The sequence below is a fragment of the Orcinus orca genome, chromosome 4, assembly GCF_937001465.1.
Source record: "Orcinus orca chromosome 4, mOrcOrc1.1, whole genome shotgun sequence".
In the NCBI taxonomy this organism is placed as follows: domain Eukaryota; kingdom Metazoa; phylum Chordata; class Mammalia; order Artiodactyla; family Delphinidae; genus Orcinus; species Orcinus orca.
Window position 1 is genome coordinate 60595094 of NC_064562.1, and position 20522 is coordinate 60615615.

Genomic DNA, 20522 nt, shown 5'->3' on the forward strand with positions numbered 1-20522 from the left:
AGGAACTGAATTACAAAACAGAACTGGGTCTCAAATGTAGAAAACCAACTTATGCTTGCTTAAGGGGAAAGGTGAGTTGGGGTGCTGCATAAAACCAGAGATTGAAATTAGCACAGATACCGTTCCATAAGCCAAATATGTAATAGACAAGAGCTACTCCTTGCTCAACCAAGTGGACTCAACACCCCATATTAAACGCCTAAGAATATACCTGACTAGTAAGAATCTTAAAACCTATGGATTTATATGTATCCGAAAGAGAATCAAGCGTGTGTACAGCGGCATAAACACAGCAGTGATAGGATTGGTGAGGTTCGGTGAGCAAATGCAGACCCTTTGAAGTCATATTGCATGGTACCCATTCCATGGGTCTCAACTCTCCAGGTTTAAGGGATTCTTCCTTCAGCTAAAACATGCTTGTGGAACCCAGAGTATGATCCACCGTGTGATCGGGAAACGTGTTCAAATGTGTCTCAGTTTTCGTCCCCTGGTACTCGGGGTCAACGTTCCGGATGCTTTACTAACTCTCCCCACTTGGAGAGTCAGTGCCTTTAACCTCCTGTTTGGCCCAGTTTGCAATTTCTGCGGAAAATGAACAGGAATAGGGAGAACCAATGATAGACTAGCTGGAGGTGTCTGGACGGGCAAATTTAACTCTCATTTCCCACCAGGAAGAGGAATTAACCAAAGGCTCAGCGTGCCATGCCAGAACCACACTAGGGCCTGAAGCAATCCTGCGGTGTTGCGGCCAGCTCACAAGAAAGCGAGTTGAAGAAAGGAGTTCAGGGGCACTGTCATTCACAAACTTGCAGAGTTATAAATGACAGCTATCGTCCAAAAATATATTGAAGTAAGGCTGCCAAGAGGACTTGAAAACGGGGAAGAATTGCAGGAAACCAATTTCAGGAGGTAGACTGGAATTGCATGTAAAGCATAGGAAAAGAGGCAGAACGTCCACAATGATGCACTTGGCCAAAAAGGACGTATGCTTTTTTTCCTGAATGTATTCGGTAAAAAACTCATACACACTTTTTAGCCAACCAAGCAAGCTTTCAAAGGAAATCTGCACTACAATGATGTCTCACTGCCCCCCAGTCAAAAGGGCCATCTGAAAAAAGTGTAAAATCCAGAAAGGCAGGACAGGCCATGGAGAACTGGGAGCCTTGTTATGCTGATGGGTGGGATGTAAATTGCCAACAGCCACTCTGGAGAAGTGTATGGTGTTTCCTGAATCATCTAAAAAACAAAGCAACAGAGCCTAGGGCACTTCCACTTATGGTCCTATAGCTTAGGGAAATTAAAATCAAAAAGACACAGCCACCCCAAAGTTTGGGACGGCTCTGTTTACAAGACCTCGTTTACGGTACAAGTTCAATATCACAGAAAGCGAAAAATGGATAAAGAAGTTGTGGTACTTACGTACAATGCAATATCACTCAGCAATTAAATCTATGTCATCAGGCCCATAGCAGCATAATGAGTGGATTCAGGTACGATGATTCTAAGTGAAATAAGTCACACAGAAAAAGAAACATCATAAGATATCACTACTACACGGAATGTAAACTTGGCTACACAGGAACTGAATTACAAAACAGAACAGTGTCTCAAATGTAGAAAACCAACTTATGTTTGCTTAAGGGGAAAGGTGAGTTGGGGTGCTGCATAAAACCAGAGATTGAAATTAGCACAGATACCATTCCATAAGCCATATATGTAATAGACAAGAGCTACTCCTTGTTCATCGAAGTGGACTCAACACCCCATATTAAACGTCTAAGAATATACCTGACTAGTAAGAATCTTAAAACCTATGGATTTATATGTCTCCGAAAGATAATCAAGCGTGTGTACAGCGGCATAAACGCAGCAGTTATAGGATTGGTGATGTTCGGTGAGCAAATGCAGACCCTTTGAAGTCATATTGCATGGTACCCATTCCATGGGTCTCAACTCTCCAGGTTTAAGGGATTCTTCCTTCAGCTAAAACATGTATGTGGAACCCAGAGTATGATCCACCGTGTGATCGGGAAACGTGTTCAAATGTGTCTCAGTTTTCGTCCCCTGGTACTCGGGTGCAACATTCCAGATGCTTTACTAACTGTCAACACTTGGAGAGTCAGTGCCTTTAACCTCCTGTTTGGCCCAGTTTGCAATTTCTGCGGAAAATGAACAGGAATAGGGAGAACCAATGAGAGACTAGCTGGAGGTGTCTGCACAGGCAAATTTAACTCTCATTTCCCACCAGGAAGAGGAATTAACCAAAGGCTCAGCGTTCCATGCCGGAACCACACTAGGGCCTGAAGCAATCCTGCGGTGTTGCGGCCAGCTCACAAGAAATCGAGTTGAAGAAAGGAGCTCAGGGGCACTGTAATTCACAAACCTGCAGAGTTATAAATGACAGCTATCGTCCAAAAATATATTGAAGTAAGGCTGCCAAGAGGACTTGAATGCCGGGCAGAATTGCAGGAAACCGATTTCAGGAGGTAGACTGGAATTGCATGTAAAGCATAGGAAAAGAGGCAGAACGTCCACAATGATGCACTTGGCCAAAAAGGGCGTATGCGTTTTTTCCTGAATATATTCAGGAAAAAACGCATACGCCCTTTTTGGCCAACCAAGCAAGCTTGCAAAGGAAATCTGCACTACAATGAAGTCTCACTGCCCCCAGGTCAAAAGGGCCATCTGAAAAAAGTGTAAAATCCAGAAAGGCAGTACAGGCCATGGAGAAATGGGAGCCTTGTTATGCTGATGGGCGGGATGTAAATTGCCAACAGCCACTCTGGAGAAGTGTATGGTGTTTCCTGAAACATCTAAAAAACAAAGCAACAGAGCCTAGGGCACTTCCACTTATGGTCCTATAGCTTAGGGAAATGAAAATCAAAAAGACACAGCCACCCCAAAGTTTGGGACGGCTCTGTTTACAAGACCTCGTTTACGGTACAAGTTCAATATCACAGAAAGCGAAAAATGGATAAAGAAGTTGTGGTACTTACGTACAATGCAATATCACTCAGCAATTAAATCTATGTCATCAGGCCCATAGCAGCATAATGAGTGGATTCAGGTACGATGATTCTAAGTGAAATAAGTCACACAGAAAAAGAAACATCATAAGATATCACTACTACACGGAATGTAAACTTGGCTACACAGGAACTGAATTACAAAACAGAACAGTGTCTCAAATGTAGAAAACCAACTTATGTTTGCTTAAGGGGAAAGGTGAGTTGGGGTGCTGCATAAAACCAGAGATTGAAATTAGCACAGATACCATTCCATAAGCCATATATGTAATAGACAAGAGCTACTCCTTGTTCAACGAAGTGGACTCAACACCCCATATTAAACGTCTAAGAATATACCTGACTAGTAAGAATCTTAAAACCTATGGATTTATATGTCTCCGAAAGATAATCAAGCGTGTGTACAGCGGCATAAACGCAGCAGTTATAGGATTGGTGATGTTCGGTGAGCAAATGCAGACCCTTTGAAGTCATATTGCATGGTACCCATTCCATGGGTCTCAACTCTCCAGGTTTAAGGGATTCTTCCTTCAGCTAAAACATGTATGTGGAACCCAGAGTATGATCCACAGTGTGATCGGGAAATGTGTTCAAATGTGTCTCAGTTTTCGTCCCCTGGTACTCGGGTGCAACATTCCAGATGCTTTACTAACTGTCAACACTTGGAGAGTCAGTGCCTTTAACCTCCTGTTTGGCCCAGTTTGCAATTTCTGCGGAAAATGAACAGGAATAGGGAGAACCAATGAGAGACTAGCTGGAGGTGTCTGCACAGGCAAATTTAACTCTCATTTCCCACCAGGAAGAGGAATTAACCAAAGGCTCAGCGTTCCATGCCGGAACCACACTAGGGCCTGAAGCAATCCTGCGGTGTTGCGGCCAGCTCACAAGAAATCGAGTTGAAGAAAGGAGCTCAGGGGCACTGTAATTCACAAACCTGCAGAGTTATAAATGACAGCTATCGTCCAAAAATATATTGAAGTAAGGCTGCCAAGAGGACTTGAATGCCGGGCAGAATTGCAGGAAACCGATTTCAGGAGGTAGACTGGAATTGCATGTAAAGCATAGGAAAAGAGGCAGAACGTCCACAATGATGCACTTGGCCAAAAAGGGCGTATGCGTTTTTTCCTGAATATATTCAGGAAAAAACGCATACGCCCTTTTTGGCCAACCAAGCAAGCTTGCAAAGGAAATCTGCACTACAATGAAGTCTCACTGCCCCCAGGTCAAAAGGGCCATCTGAAAAAAGTGTAAAACCCAGAAAGGCAGTACAGGCCATGGAGAAATGGGAGCCTTGTTATGCTGATGGGCGGGATGTAAATTGCCAACAGCCACTCTGGAGAAGTGTATGGTGTTTCCTGAAACATCTAAAAAACAAAGCAACAGAGCCTAGGGCACTTCCACTTATGGTCCTATAGCTTAGGGAAATGAAAATCAAAAAGACACAGCCACCCCAAAGTTTGGGACGGCTCTGTTATACAAGACCTCGTTTACGGTACAAGTTCAATATCACAGAAAGCGAAAAATGGATAAAGAAGTTGTGGTACTTACGTACAATGCAATATCACTCAGCAATGAAATCTATGTCATCAGGCCCGTAGCAGCATAATGAGTGGATTCAGGTACGATGATTCTAAGTGAAATAAGTCACACAGAAAAAGAAACATCATAAGATATCACTACTACACGGAATGTAAACTTGGCTACACAGGAACTGAATTACAAAACAGAACAGGGTCTCAAATGTAGAAAACCAACTTATGCTTGTTTAAGGGGAAAGGTGAGTTGGGGTGCTGCATAAAACCAGAGATTGAAATTAGCACAGATACCATTCCATAAGGCAAATACATAATAGACAAGAGCTACTCCTTGCTCAACGAAGTGGACACAACACCCCATATTAAATGCCTAAGAATATACCTGACTACTAAGAATCTTAAAACCTATGGATTTATATGTCTCCGAAGGAGAATCAAGCGTGTGTAGAGCGGCATAAACGCAGCAGTGATAGGATTGGTGAGGTTCGGTGAGCAAATGCAGACCCTTTGAAGTCATATTGCATGGCACCCATTCCATGGGTCTCAACTCTCCAGGTTTAAGGGATTCTTCCTTCAGCTAAAACATGCATGTGGAACCCAGAGTATGATCCACCGTGTGATCGGGAAACGTGTTCAAATGTGTCTCAGTTTTCGTCCCCTGGTACTCGGGTGCAACATTCCAGACGCTTTACTAACTCTCCCCACTTGGAGAGTCAGTGCCTTTAACCTCCTGTTTGGCCCAGTTTGCAATTTCTGCGGAAAATGAACAGGAATAGGGAGAACCAATGAGAGACTAGCTGGAGGTGTCTGCACGGGCAAATTTAACTCTCATTTCCCACCAGGAAGAGGAATTAACCAAAGGCTCAGCGTGCCATGCCGGAACCACACTAGGGCCTGAAGCAATCCTGCGGTGTTGCGGCCAGCTCACAAGAAAGCGAGTTGAAGAAAGGAACTCAGGGGCACTGTCATTCACAAACCTGCAGAGTTATAAATGACAGCTATCGTCCAAAAATATATTGAAGTAAGGCTGCCAAGAGGACTTGAAAGCGAGGCAGAATTGCAAGAAACTGATTTCAGGAGGTGGACTGGAATTGCATGTAAAGCATAGGAAAAGAGGCAGAACGTCCACAATGATGCACTTGGCCAAAAAGGGCGTATGCGTTTTTTCCTGAATATATTCAGGAAAAAACGCATACGCCCTTTTTGGCCAACCAAGGAAGCTTGCAAAGGAAATCTGCACTACAATGAAGTCTCACTGCCCCTCGTCAAAAGGGCTATCTGATAAAAGTGTAAAATCCAGAAAGGCAGTACAGGCCATGGAGAAATGGGAGCCTTTTTATGCTGATGGGCGGGATGTAAATTGCCAACAGCCACTCTGGAGAAGTGTATGGTGTTTCCTGAAACATCTAAAAAACAAAGCAACAGAGCCTAGGGCACTTCCACTTATGGTCCTATAGCTTAGGGAAATGAAAATCAAAAAGACACAGCCACCCCAAAGTTTGGGACGGCTCTGTTTACAAGACCTCGTTTACGGTACAAGTTCAATATCACAGAAAGCGAAAAATGGATAAAGAAGTTGTGGTACTTACGTACAATGCAATATCACTCAGCAATTAAATCTATGTCATCAGGCCCATAGCAGCATAATGAGTGGATTCAGGTACGATGATTCTAAGTGAAATAAGTCACACAGAAAAAGAAACATCATAAGGTATCACTACTACACGGAATGTAAACTTGGCTACACAGGAACTGAATTACAAAACAGAACAGTGTCTCAAATGTAGAAAACCAACTTATGTTTGCTTAAGGGGAAAGGTGAGTTGGGGTGCTGCATAAAACCAGAGATTGAAATTAGCACAGATACCATTCCATAAGCCATATATGTAATAGACAAGAGCTACTCCTTGTTCAACGAAGTGGACTCAACACCCCATATTAAACGTCTAAGAATATACCTGACTAGTAAGAATCTTAAAACCTATGGATTTATATGTCTCCGAAAGATAATCAAGCGTGTGTACAGCGGCATAAACGCAGCAGTTATAGGATTGGTGATGTTCGGTGAGCAAATGCAGACCCTTTGAAGTCATATTGCATGGTACCCATTCCATGGGTCTCAACTCTCCAGGTTTAAGGGATTCTTCCTTCAGCTAAAACATGTATGTGGAACCCAGAGTATGATCCACAGTGTGATCGGGAAATGTGTTCAAATGTGTCTCAGTTTTCCTCCCCTGGTACTCGGGTGCAACATTCCAGATGCTTTACTAACTGTCAACACTTGGAGAGTCAGTGCCTTTAACCTCCTGTTTGGCCCAGTTTGCAATTTCTGCGGAAAATGAACAGGAATAGGGAGAACCAATGAGAGACTAGCTGGAGGTGTCTGCACAGGCAAATTTAACTCTCATTTCCCACCAGGAAGAGGAATTAACCAAAGGCTCAGCGTTCCATGCCGGAACCACACTAGGGCCTGAAGCAATCCTGCGGTGTTGCGGCCAGCTCACAAGAAATCGAGTTGAAGAAAGGAGCTCAGGGGCACTGTAATTCACAAACCTGCAGAGTTATAAATGACAGCTATCGTCCAAAAATATATTGAAGTAAGGCTGCCAAGAGGACTTGAATGCCGGGCAGAATTGCAGGAAACCGATTTCAGGAGGTAGACTGGAATTGCATGTAAAGCATAGGAAAAGAGGCAGAACGTCCACAATGATGCACTTGGCCAAAAAGGGCGTATGCGTTTTTTCCTGAATATATTCAGGAAAAAACGCATACGCCCTTTTTGGCCAACCAAGCAAGCTTGCAAAGGAAATCTGCACTACAATGAAGTCTCACTGCCCCCAGGTCAAAAGGGCCATCTGAAAAAAGTGTAAAACCCAGAAAGGCAGTACAGGCCATGGAGAAATGGGAGCCTTGTTATGCTGATGGGCGGGATGTAAATTGCCAACAGCCACTCTGGAGAAGTGTATGGTGTTTCCTGAAACATCTAAAAAACAAAGCAACAGAGCCTAGGGCACTTCCACTTATGGTCCTATAGCTTAGGGAAATGAAAATCAAAAAGACACAGCCACCCCAAAGTTTGGGACGGCTCTGTTATACAAGACCTCGTTTACGGTACAAGTTCAATATCACAGAAAGCGAAAAATGGATAAAGAAGTTGTGGTACTTACGTACAATGCAATATCACTCAGCAATGAAATCTATGTCATCAGGCCCGTAGCAGCATAATGAGTGGATTCAGGTACGATGATTCTAAGTGAAATAAGTCACACAGAAAAAGAAACATCATAAGATATCACTACTACACGGAATGTAAACTTGGCTACACAGGAACTGAATTACAAAACAGAACAGGGTCTCAAATGTAGAAAACCAACTTATGCTTGTTTAAGGGGAAAGGTGAGTTGGGGTGCTGCATAAAACCAGAGATTGAAATTAGCACAGATACCATTCCATAAGGCAAATACATAATAGACAAGAGCTACTCCTTGCTCAACGAAGTGGACACAACACCCCATATTAAATGCCTAAGAATATACCTGACTACTAAGAATCTTAAAACCTATGGATTTATATGTCTCCGAAGGAGAATCAAGCGTGTGTAGAGCGGCATAAACGCAGCAGTGATAGGATTGGTGAGGTTCGGTGAGCAAATGCAGACCCTTTGAAGTCATATTGCATGGCACCCATTCCATGGGTCTCAACTCTCCAGGTTTAAGGGATTCTTCCTTCAGCTAAAACATGCATGTGGAACCCAGAGTATGATCCACCGTGTGATCGGGAAACGTGTTCAAATGTGTCTCAGTTTTCGTCCCCTGGTACTCGGGTGCAACATTCCAGACGCTTTACTAACTCTCCCCACTTGGAGAGTCAGTGCCTTTAACCTCCTGTTTGGCCCAGTTTGCAATTTCTGCGGAAAATGAACAGGAATAGGGAGAACCAATGAGAGACTAGCTGGAGGTGTCTGCACAGGCAAATTTAACTCTCATTTCCCACCAGGAAGAGGAATTAACCAAAGGCTCAGCGTGCCATGCCGGAACCACACTAGGGCCTGAAGCAATCCTGCGGTGTTGCGGCCAGCTCACAAGAAAGCGAGTTGAAGAAAGGAACTCAGGGGCACTGTAATTCACAAACCTGCAGAGTTATAAATGACAGCTATCGTCCAAAAATATATTGAAGTAAGGCTGCCAAGAGGACTTGAAAGCGAGGCAGAATTGCAAGAAACTGATTTCAGGAGGTGGACTGGAATTGCATGTAAAGCATAGGAAAAGAGGCAGAACGTCCACAATGATGCACTTGGCCAAAAAGGGCGTATGCGTTTTTTCCTGAATATATTCAGGAAAAAACGCATACGCCCTTTTTGGCCAACCAAGGAAGCTTGCAAAGGAAATCTGCACTACAATGAAGTCTCACTGCCCCTCGTCAAAAGGGCCATCTGATAAAAGTGTAAAATCCAGAAAGACAGGACAGGCCATGGAGAACTGGGAGCCTTGTTATGCTGATGGGCAGGATGTAAATTGCCAACAGCCACTCTGGAGAAGTGTATGGTGTTTCCTGAAACATCTAAAAAACAAAGCAACAGAGCCTAGGGCACTTCCACTTATGGTCCTATAGCTTAGGGAAATTAAAATCAAAAAGACACAGCCAGGCTGATGTTTGGGAAGGCTCTGTTAACAAGAACCTCATTTAGGGTACAAGTTCAATATCGCAGAAAGGGAAAAATGGATAATAAGTTGTGGTACTTACGTACAATGCAATATCACTCAGCAATGAAATCTATGTCATCAGGCCCGTAGCAGCATAATGAGTGGATTCAGGTACGATGATTCTAAGTGAAATAAGTCACACAGAAAAAGAAACATCATAAGATATCACTACTACACGGAATGTAAACTTGGCTACACAGGAACTGAATTACAAAACAGAACAGGGTCTCAAATGTAGAAAACCAACTTACGCTTGCTTAAGGGGAAAGGTGAGTTGGGGTACTGCATGAAAGCAGAGATTGAAATTAGCACAGATACAGTTCCATAAGCCAAATATGTAATAGACAAGAGCTAATCCTTGCTCAACGAAGTGGACTCAACACCCCATATTAAACGCCTAAGAATATACGTGACTAGTAAAAATCTTAAAACCTAGGCTTGATATGTCTCCGAAGGAGTATCAAGCGTGTGTACAGCGGCATAAACGCAGCAGTGATAGGATTGGTGAGGTTCGGTGAGCAAATGCACACCCTTTGAAGTCATATTGCATGGCACCCATTCCATGGGTCTCAACTCTCCAGGTTTAAGGGATTCTTCCTTCAGCTAAAACATGCATGTGGAACCCAGAGTATGATCCACCGTGTGATCGGGAAACGTGTTCAAATGTGTCTCAGTTTTCGTCCCCTGGTACTCGGGTGCAACATTCCAGACGCTTTACTAACACTCTCCCCACTTGGAGAGTCAGTGCCTTTAACCTCCTGTTTGGTCCAGTTTGCAATTTCTGCGGAAAATGAACAGGAATAAGGAGAAGCAATGGGAGACTATCTGTAGGTGTCTGGACGGGCAAATTTAACTCTCATTTCTCACCAGGAAGACGAATGAACCAAAGGCTCCGTGTGCCATGCTGGGACTAGATTAGGGCCTGTAGAGATCCTGCGGTTTTGCGGCCAGCTCACAAGAAATCGAGTTGAAGAAAGGAGCTCAGGGGCACTGTAATTCACAAACCTGTGGAGTTATAAATGACAGCTATCATCCAAAATTATACTGAAGGAAGGCTGCGAAGAGGACTTGAATGCGGGGCAGAATTGCTGGAAACCGATTACAGAAGGTACACGGGAGTCACTCTTAAAGCATAGGAAATGAGACAGAACTTTGAAAATAATGCTCTTGACAAAAAGGGCATATGTGTTTTATCCAGAGCTCTCATAACTGAGGGGAGGAGATTCCCAGCAGGATCCAACTGCCACCTGAGGGCTCACATTGCCAAGGCAACGTGAGCAAGCCAGGCAGCAGTTACCTCACAGCAGAGGTCCCACCTCACAGAAGGGTGAGAAACCCAGCCAACATCAGACTCTCACCAGAGGGCCCACATCACCAAGGGGATGGGAACCAGGCAGGAGTGTCTTCACACCAGTGGGATCACATCATCGAAAGGTGAGGTACTCAGCACATGTGTCCTCAAACCAGAGGACCCACATCACCAAGGGCCTCGGAGTGAGGCAGGCAGGAGTAGCCTCACAACACTGGGCCCATAGAATAAAAATGTGAGGAATCCAGCAGTTGGAACCTCCCAGCAGGCGGCCCAGAGCACTGAGGCTATGGGATCCAGGCCACAGTGAACTCACAGAAGAGGGCCCATGTCATGAAACTGAGCAACCCAGCCATTGGGACCTCAGAGCAGGAGGCCCACATCCCCATGGGGATGGAAATCTGGTAGGAGTGTCCTCGCACCACTGAGAACATATCAGAAAATTTTGGGCGACCAGCAGTTAGGGCCTGACGCCAGAGGACCCTCATCACCAAGGGAAGGAGGCTCCCAGCAGGCTCCAACTGCCACCAGAGGGCTGACGTCGCCAAGGCGATGTGTGCCAACCAGGCACGAATGACCTCACAGCAGAGGGCCCACCTCAGAGAAGTGTGACGAACCCAGTCAGGATCAGACTCGCACCAGAGGACCCACATCACCAAATGGATTGGAACCAGGCAGGAGTGTCCTCACATGAGTAGGGCCACATCATCTAAAGATGAGGAACCCAGAACATGTGGCTTCAAACCATAGGACACCCATCAGCAAGGGGCTGGGAGTGAGGCAGGAAGGAGGAGCCTCATAACAGAGGGCCCAAAAATAAGAAAGGTGAGGAATCCAGCAGTTGGAACCTCCCAGCAGGCAGCCCAGAGCACAGAGGCTAGGGGATCCAGGCCGGAGTGAACTAACACCAGACAGCCCACATCATGAAACTGTGAGCAACCCAGGCATTGGGACCTCAGAGCAGAAGGCCCACATCCCCATGGTGTTGGGAACATGACAGGAGTGTCCTGGCATCACTGGGCTCACATCAGAAACCGTGGGGTGCTCAGAAGTTAGGGCCTGACGCTAGAGGGCACTCATCACCGAGAGGAGGAGGCTCCCACCAGGCTCCAGCTGCCACCAGAGGGCCAACGTCGCCAAGGCGATGTGTGCCAGCCCGGCAGGAGTGACCTCACAGCAGAGGGCCCACCTCACAGAAGGGTGAGGAACACAGCCAGGATCAGACTCTCACCAGAGGGCCCACATCACCAAGGGGATGGGAACCAGGCAGGAGTGTCCCCACACCAGTGGGACAACATCATCGAAAGGTGAGGATCCCAGCACATGTAGCCTCAAACCACAGGAACCACATCACCAAGGGGTTCGGAATGAGGCTGGCAGGACCGGCCTCACAACACAGGGTCCATAGAATATAAAAGTTGAGGAATCCAGCAGTTGGAACCTCCCAGCAAGTGGCCCAGAGCACCGAGGCTATGGGATCCAGGCCGCAGTGAACTCACAGCAGAGGGCCCACATCATGAACCTGTGAGCAGCCCAGCCATTGGGACCTCAGAACAGAAGGCCCACATCCCCATTGGGATGGGAACCTGGCAGGAGTGGCTTCGCACCACTTAGCACATATCAGAAAATGTTAGGAGCCCAGCAGTTAGGGCCTGACGCCAGGGGGCCCTCATAACTGAGGGGAGGAGGCTCCCAGCAGGTTCCAACTGTCAACAGAGGGCCCACGTCTACAAGGTGGCATGCGCCAGCCAGGCAGTAGTGACCTCACAGCAGAGGGCCTATCTCACAGAAGGGTGAGGAACCGAGACAGGATGAGACTCTCACCAGACGGCCCACAACACCAAGGGGATGGGAACCAGTCAGGACTGTCCTCCCACCAGTGAGGCCACATCATCGAAAGGTGAGGAACCCAGCACATGTGGCCTCATATCAGAGGACATACATCACAAAGGGGATGGGAGTGAGGCAGGTAGGAGTAGCCTAAAAACAGAGGGCCCAAAGAATAAAAAAGGTGAGGAATCCAGCAGTTGGAACCTCCCAGCAGGCGGCCGAGAGCACAGAAGCTATGGGATGCAGGCAGGAGTGAACTAACAGCAGAGAGCCCACATCATGAAACTGTGAGCAACCCAGGCGTTGGGACCTCAGAGCAGAAAGCCCATATCCCCATGGGGATGGGAACCTGACAGGAGTGTCCTGGCATCACTGGGCTCACATCAGAAAACGTGGGGAGCCCAGCAGTTAGGGCCTGATGCTAGAGGGCCATCATCACCGAGGGCAGGAGGCTCCCAGCAGGTTCCATGTGCCAACAGAGGGCCCACGTCGCTAAGGTGATGTGTGCAAGTCAGGCAGGATTGACCACACAGCAGAGGGCCTACCTCACAGAAGAGTGAGGAACCCAGCCAGGATAAGACTGTCACCAGAAGGCCCACATCACCAAGGGGATGGGAACCAGGCAGGAGTGTCCTCACACCAGTGGGGCCACATCATTGAAAGTTGAGGAACGCAGCACATGTGGCCTCAAGCCATACGACAGTCATCACCAAGGGGCTGGCAGTGAGGCAGGCAGGAGGAGCCTCACAACAGAGGGCACATAGAATAAAAAAGTTGAGGAATCCAGCAGTTGGAACCTCCCAGCAGGCGGCTCAGAGCACCAATGATAAGGGATCCTTGCCGGAGTGAATTCACAGCAGAGGGCCCACATCATGGTACTGTGAGCAAGCCAGCCGTTTTGACCTCAGAGCAGAAGGCCCATATCCGCATGGGGATGGGAACCTGGCAAGAGTGTCCTCACTCACTTGGCACACATCAGAAAATGTGGGGAGCCCAGCAGTTATGGCCTAAGGCAAGAGGGCCCTCATCACCGAGGGGAGGAGGATCCCAGCACACTCCAACTGCCACCAGAGGGCCCACGTCGCCAAGGTGACGTGTGCCAGACAGGCATGATTGACCTCACAGCAGAGGGCCCACCTCACAGAAGGGTGAGGAACCCAGCCAGGATCAGACGCTCACCTGAGGGCCCACATCAGCAAGGGGATGGGAACCAGTCAGGACTGTCTTCCCTCCAGTGGGGCCACATCATCGAAAGGTGCGGAACCCAGCACATGTGGCCTCAAATCAGAGGACACATATCACAAAAGGAATGGGAGTGAGGCAGGCAGGAGTAGCCTAAAAACAGAGGGCCCAAAGAATAAGAAAAGTGAGGAATCCAGCAGTTGGAACCTCCCAGCAGGCGGCCGAGAGCACAGAAGCTATGGGATGCAGGCAGGAGTGAACTAACAGCAGAGAGCCCACATCATGAAACTGTGAGCAACCCAGGCGTTGGGACCTCAGAGCAGAAGGCCCACATCCCAATGGGGATGGGATCCTAAGAGGAGTGCCAAAGCATCACTGGGCTCACTAAGAAAAGTTGGTGAGCCCAGCAGTTAGGGCCTGACGAAAGAGGGCCCTCATCGCTGGGGGGAGGAGATTCCCAGCACGCTCCAACTGCCACCACACGGCTGACTTCACCAAGGCAATGTGTGCCAGCCATGCAGGAGTGACCTATCAGCAGAGGGTCTCCCTCACAGAAGGGTGAGGAACACAGCCAGGAACAGACTCTCACCAGGGGGTCCACATAACCACGTGGATGAGAACCAGGCAGGAGTGTCCTCACACTAGTGGGGCCACATCATCGAAAGGTGAGGAGCCCAGCAAAGGTGGCCACAAACCAGAGGACCCACATCACCAAGGGGTTGAGAGTGAGGTAGGTGTCTGGACGGGCATATTTAACACTCATTTCCCACCAGGAAGAGGAATTAACCAAAGGCTCAGCATGCCCTGCCAGAAGCAGATTAGGGCCTGAAGCAGTCTTGCGGGTTTGCGGCCAGCTCACAAGAAAGCGAGTTGAAGAAAGGAGCTCAGGGGCCCTGTAATTCACAAACCTGCAGAGTTATAAATGACAGCTATCGTCCAAAAATATATTGAAGTAAGGCTGCAAAGAGGACTTGAAAGCGGGGCAGAATTTCAGGAAACCGATTTCAGGAGGTAGACTGGATTTGCATTTAAAGCATAGGAAAAGAGGCAGAACATCGACAATGATGCACTTGGCAAAAAAGGGCGTATGAGTTTGTTCCTGAATATATTCAGGAAAAAACACATACGCCCTTTTTGGCAAACCAAGCAAGCTTGCAATGGAAATCCGAACTACTATGAAGTGTCACTTCCCCCTGGTCTAAAGGGTCATCTGAGAAAAGTGTAAAATCCAGAAAGGCAAGACAGGCCATGGGGAAAAAGGAGCCTTGTTATGCTGATGGGCGGGATGTAAATTGCCAACAGCCACTCTGGAGAAGTGTATGGTGTTTCCTGATACATCTGAAAAACAAAGCAACAGAGTCTAGGGCATTTCCACTTATGGTCCTATAGCTTAGGGAAATTAAAATCAAAAAGACACAGCCACCCCAAAATTTGGGACGGCTCTGTTTACAGGAACCTCTTCTACAGTACAAGTTAAATATCCCAGAGAACAAATAATTGATAAAGAAGTTGTGGTACTTATGTACAAAAGAATACCACTCAGCAATGAAATCTGTGTCACCAGGCCTGTACCAGCATAATGAGTGGATTGAGGCACGATGATTCTAAGTGAAATAAGTCACACAGAAAAAGAAACATCATAAGGTATCACTAATGCACGGAATGTAAACTTGGCTACACATGAACTGAATTACAAAACAGAACAGGGTCTCAAGTTTAGAAAACCAACTTATGCTTGCTTAAGGGGAAAGGTGAGTTGGGGTGCTGCATAAAACCAGAGTTTGAAATTAGCACAGATACCGTTCCATAAGCCAAATATGTAATAGACAAGACCTACCCCTTGCTCAACGAAATGGACTCAACAATGAGGTATCACCTCACACCTGTTAGAATGGGCATCATCTGAAAATCTACAAACAACAAATGCTGGAAAGGGTGTGGAGAAAAGGAAGCCTCTTCCACTATTGTTGGGAATATAAATTGATACAGTCACTATGGAGAACAATATGGAGTTTCTTAAGAAACTAATAATAGAATTACCATATGATACAGCAATCCCAGTACTGGACATATACCCAGACAAAACCATAAATCAAAAAGAGACATTCACTGCAATGTTCATTGCATCACTATTTACAATATCGAGGTAATGGAAGCAACCTAAATGCCCACAGACAGACGGATGCATAAAGATGTGGTACATATATAAAATGGAATATTACTAAGCCATGAAAGGAATGAAATTGGGTCATTTGTAGAGACGTCGATGGATCTAGAGACTGTCATACAGAGTGAAGTAAGTCAGAAAGAGAAAAACAAATCTTGTATATTCATGCATATATGTGGAACCTAGAAAAACTGTACAGATTAACCGTTTTGCAAGGCATAAATAGAGCAACAGATGTAGACAACAATCGTATGGACAACAAGGGGGGAAAGCTCTTGGAGGGGTGGTGGTGGGAGGAGTTGAGAGATTGGGATTGGCATGTAAACATTTATATGTATAAAATAGATAACCAATAAGAACCTGCTGTATAAAAATATAAAATAAAATTCAAAATTAAAAAGAAATAAAATTTAAAAAATAAAACAGAAAAAACAATTATTCCCTTCACATACATGTATTTATATGAATAAATTATTTCCATGCTTGTATCTGTAAATACAAAAAAGAGGAATAAAATCTACCTTGAACCAAAAACGAAAAAGAGAAAAAAAAAAAAAACAGAACCCACCAGTTCCTCAGAGGAAAACTGTATCAGGGCACTTGCTCCAGTTGTAAACAATTCTGAAGTTGGTCAGTGGTGGGGAATCGTCTCCCATTCAGCCAGCAGCCCCCACACAACAAGCGTCCTCATTGCAAAGCTGGGGCACCGTGCCGAGGCATCTGTGAGTAAACGTGAGCTGAGCCCCAGGCCAGTTGCTGCTGAACTGTTCCCACCCTTCCCAGGTAAAACACCTGAATATATACAAAGACTTGAAAGCCTAGAGGAAGGGCCATGGAGCCACACAAGTGACAGCATGCCAGCTGACTTGGTGCCTGCAGGCCAGCCAGGATGGTCCTGGCCCTGGGTGCTCTTCTGGAAGATTTCCATTTCCCTGCCTGAGATACCCGTCCTGTCCCTGCCCCCACTGTTTTTTTCCTTCCTCACCTCTGCCCAGGGAGAAATTCCAGCAGCAGGTATGGGTGACACATCCTCTTCTTTAGCAGGTGGCAGCCTGGCAACTGCTGCAGAAAGTCCAGCAGAGCTCCACTCACACTGGGCCACCCACAAAGCCGTGGCCTCTCACTCCCTCCCACCAGCCCAGCCCCGAGACTGCTGACAGGGCAGAGAAAATGGCGTCAGGCACAGCTGCAGGGGCTCTTGCTGCCTGGAGTGGTATTTATATTGATCTCAACCCAGGCACACCTGGGGAGGGCTGGCCGGCATGGTAAGGCTGCCCAGGTCAGCCAATCATCACCCCTCAGGGGCTCACAGTTGCAGAAAATGGAACTTGCTGAACCGGCCAGGTCCAAGGAACAGGTGTGGGCTCCTGAGAGTCAGGATAGACAAGGGGCTGCAGCTTTGTCTTGTTTTCTAATCATTTTATCTGGCCCATGAGTGGGAGACAACTTCAAGAAAACCCTCTCCTAATGAGAGGAACCCAGGAGTCAGGGAGAGGAGGGGTGGGTGGTGGTTGGAGACAGAGGCCTGGTGCCCTGGGTGCAGTGGAAGTCTCTGGAAGACCAGGTGGAGGGAGGCCACACAGAGTGATGCCCAGGGTCACAGACCTGTCGGAGCTGCTGTTTGTTAGTTCAAGTCCTGCTCTGAGGTGCTCTGTGTCAGCTCTGAGCGACAGGTGAGCTGGGGGTGCTCTTCAATGAGGGCTATGTGCACGGTTCCTGTGTGCCCAGCCCTGCCACGGTACCTGCAAGGGTAGCTCTGTATCCTGGGAGGGGCCTGACCATGAGAGCCCCGTGGGCTGGGTTGGGGGTGGGGTACCTGCCCAGGAGAGCTCCATATCCTGGGATTGGCCTGACCACGAGAGCCCCATGGGCTGCTGGGGACCTGGTAAAGGATGTCAGGACAGTCAGTGAAGCCACCGAGGATATACCTCCAGTTGCTCCTGATTCCTACACCCTGCTGGTCATTCTACCAACCACCAGGACATGGTATTCTGTATTAATCTTCAATGATGCCTTCTTTTGTATTCCATTAGTCCCAGAGTCACAAGAAATTTTGGCTTGTGAGTGGCAGGACTCAACATACAACTAAAACAATACTTCCGGGCCGTCTTGCCCCAAGGGTTCAAAAATTCCCACACCATCTTTGGGGAAAGCTTAGCTAAAGACCGAAAAGTTCTACCTCTGGAAAAGGAAACCCTCCTTCAATATGCAGATGACATTCTGATCGCCAGCCCTACTAAGGAGGCCTCTGAACTACCAAGCCAATAAAGGATAGAAGTTGTCCAAGAAAAAGCTCAAATATCACAGACTGCGGTGACCTGCCTGGGCTTCATTCTCACACAAGGTCAGAGAAGCCCATTCCAGGAAAGGGAAGAAACCATTTGCAGCCTTGCCCCTTTCTAAAACTAGAAGACAGCTTAGGGGTTCCTGGGGAGGCCAGGGTTTGCTGCTTCTGGATCCCTAACTACAGTCTACTAGCTGGGCCTCTATATGAAACACTGAAAGGAAAAGATGATGATCCTTTTGAACAGAATCCAGAAGTGGCCTTTCAAGAATGGAAAGAGCAGTCAATTCAGACCCTTGTCCTGGAACTCCCTAATTGAGCTAAACCCTTTGACCTTTCCATTCCCGGTGAAAGGTGAATCGCCATTGGAGAATTAGTGCAAAAACTGGGACCACTTGAAATGGAACAATGCAAGAATGCCATCCAGGTAGGATAAACTACAGTCACCAAGGGGCTTGGCCCACTGCCACATCTGGCCAAGATACTGGCGGTATCTAAAAACCTGGAAATCAGCAGCCCAAAAGGTCACCTCCCTCCTAAGGGAAAATGACCCCACGTGGTGATCCTAATCACCAGCCATGCCCTGAAGTTGCAGGGTTCGCTCCGTGGGCACACCGACCTCGAGTGAGGAGGCCCTCCAACTCCAACATCCAGAGAGATAACCGGGGGCAACAGGGCACCATGACGACTCATGTGAACATCACTTGACCTGGAGTTTCTCTCATAAAACAACAATAGTGTGTCCCGAAAGAGTAGACTACTGCTTGCAGGACTTACTGCACCCGGAGGGGAGCTAATAATCTTGGCGGGGGAACCGTATATCACACTGTCACCATAGAAAAGCCTACAGACACCGTGATGATGGTGGCCAATAAGACCGGCTGGACTCCTGTTTACTTCAAAAGGCTGTTGACTCAGTGGCCATCATGGTCCTTGATCACCACTGACCCTGGACTGTCTGGGAGTTGAGCGGGCAGGCCTCTGACACCTGGTGCTGTTTTTACGTTAATTCAGGGGCCTAATTGAAGAAAGAGCAGACTACTGGTCAGAGCATCTAGGCTGGCAGAAACGGTCAGCCTAAGGTGGCCGAACAAATGTGGGGCGGGTTGAAACCGGCCCCCACAGCGTCTCTGCACATCTCTTTCCTGGACCCTTAAAGGTCATTAGAATCTATAACACTTCCAATGCTGGTGCTCAGGCGGACGAGCAGGGAGGCAGGGGTCCTGGGGCCAATCAACGTCACCTGGAGGCTGCTAGGGAGAAGTTCTGACCCTCGTCTCCTGGTATGAGGGCTCCCAACTCAGCACTCAGCAGTTACAGAAGAAGGGTCTGCACCCTCAGCACTCCAAGAATGAGGAACGGGACAAAAGGCAGAGGAGGGGTTTGTCCCCAGCAAAGCCCATTAAAAATCCCTGGGAGATAAAAATAGAATCCGGGCAATAAAGTCAAGTCTGACCTTTTTTATCCTTTGTGCTTTGTCTAATTTCACGTGCTCCTAGGGTCCCGCATGCAGAGGTTCCACACCCGGCACTTCAGACCAGATTTCCTAGTGCAGAATGGCTGGGTCGACACCTCAGCTCCTGGGGCCCAGTGCAGACTCCGAGATATAGAGCTTGAGCTGCAGCCAACCCGGCCCTCGAGAGCTCCGCCCCCTCCCTCCCACTGACTCTCACAGGATCTCTACACAGCAGCAGAGCCCACAGCCCACGGGGTAGTGCATGCTCTCACCTCTCCATTCTCTGATCAAAATATAAAGTTTCCTTTGCTTGTGAACCAAACTCAGTCTCGATCTGTTGGCCCCAATGACACTGGGCAGGAGGACACTTGTTGGGGTCCACTCTGGAGGATCAGTTACAGAAATTGAGACTATTGTAACTTCAATGAACAGATGTGTGAGCCAAACTGTAGTTAACATAGAACAGTTTATAAGGCTCGGGTAAAATAAGATGTTTCTAACACTTCCATTTGATATTTCCATCACTTTATTATAAGCAAGTTCAGTGAAAAGGTTTGTCTTATTTGTCAGGTCAATATTAGAGAAATGAAGTGATTTCTTTCCAAGGATGTACATCTAATAATCTTGGTTAAAGCTTCAATCTTGTTTTAAATGCTTTTCCATTGAAAATGATACCTCTCTTTCAGCTCCCCCATTTCTGAGAAGTATAAAATCTTATAATTTATTATTACCAAAGGGGAAAGGTGGGAGGAGGGATAAATTAACAGTTTGGAATTAACACATACACACTGCTATGTATAAAATAGATCATCAACAGGGAACTACTGTATAGCACAGGGAACTACACTTAATATTTTGCAATAACCTATAAGGGGAAATAATCGGAAAAAGAATAGATATTTTTATTGACATCATCTATCAATGACAGTTAAAGTGTAAGCTAAGGGAAGCCGGTGGTGAGTGCTTCTGACCCTGAAGACTTCAATCATCTAAAGTTTGGACTCTGCCTACTTCCCAAGGCCCTTAATGA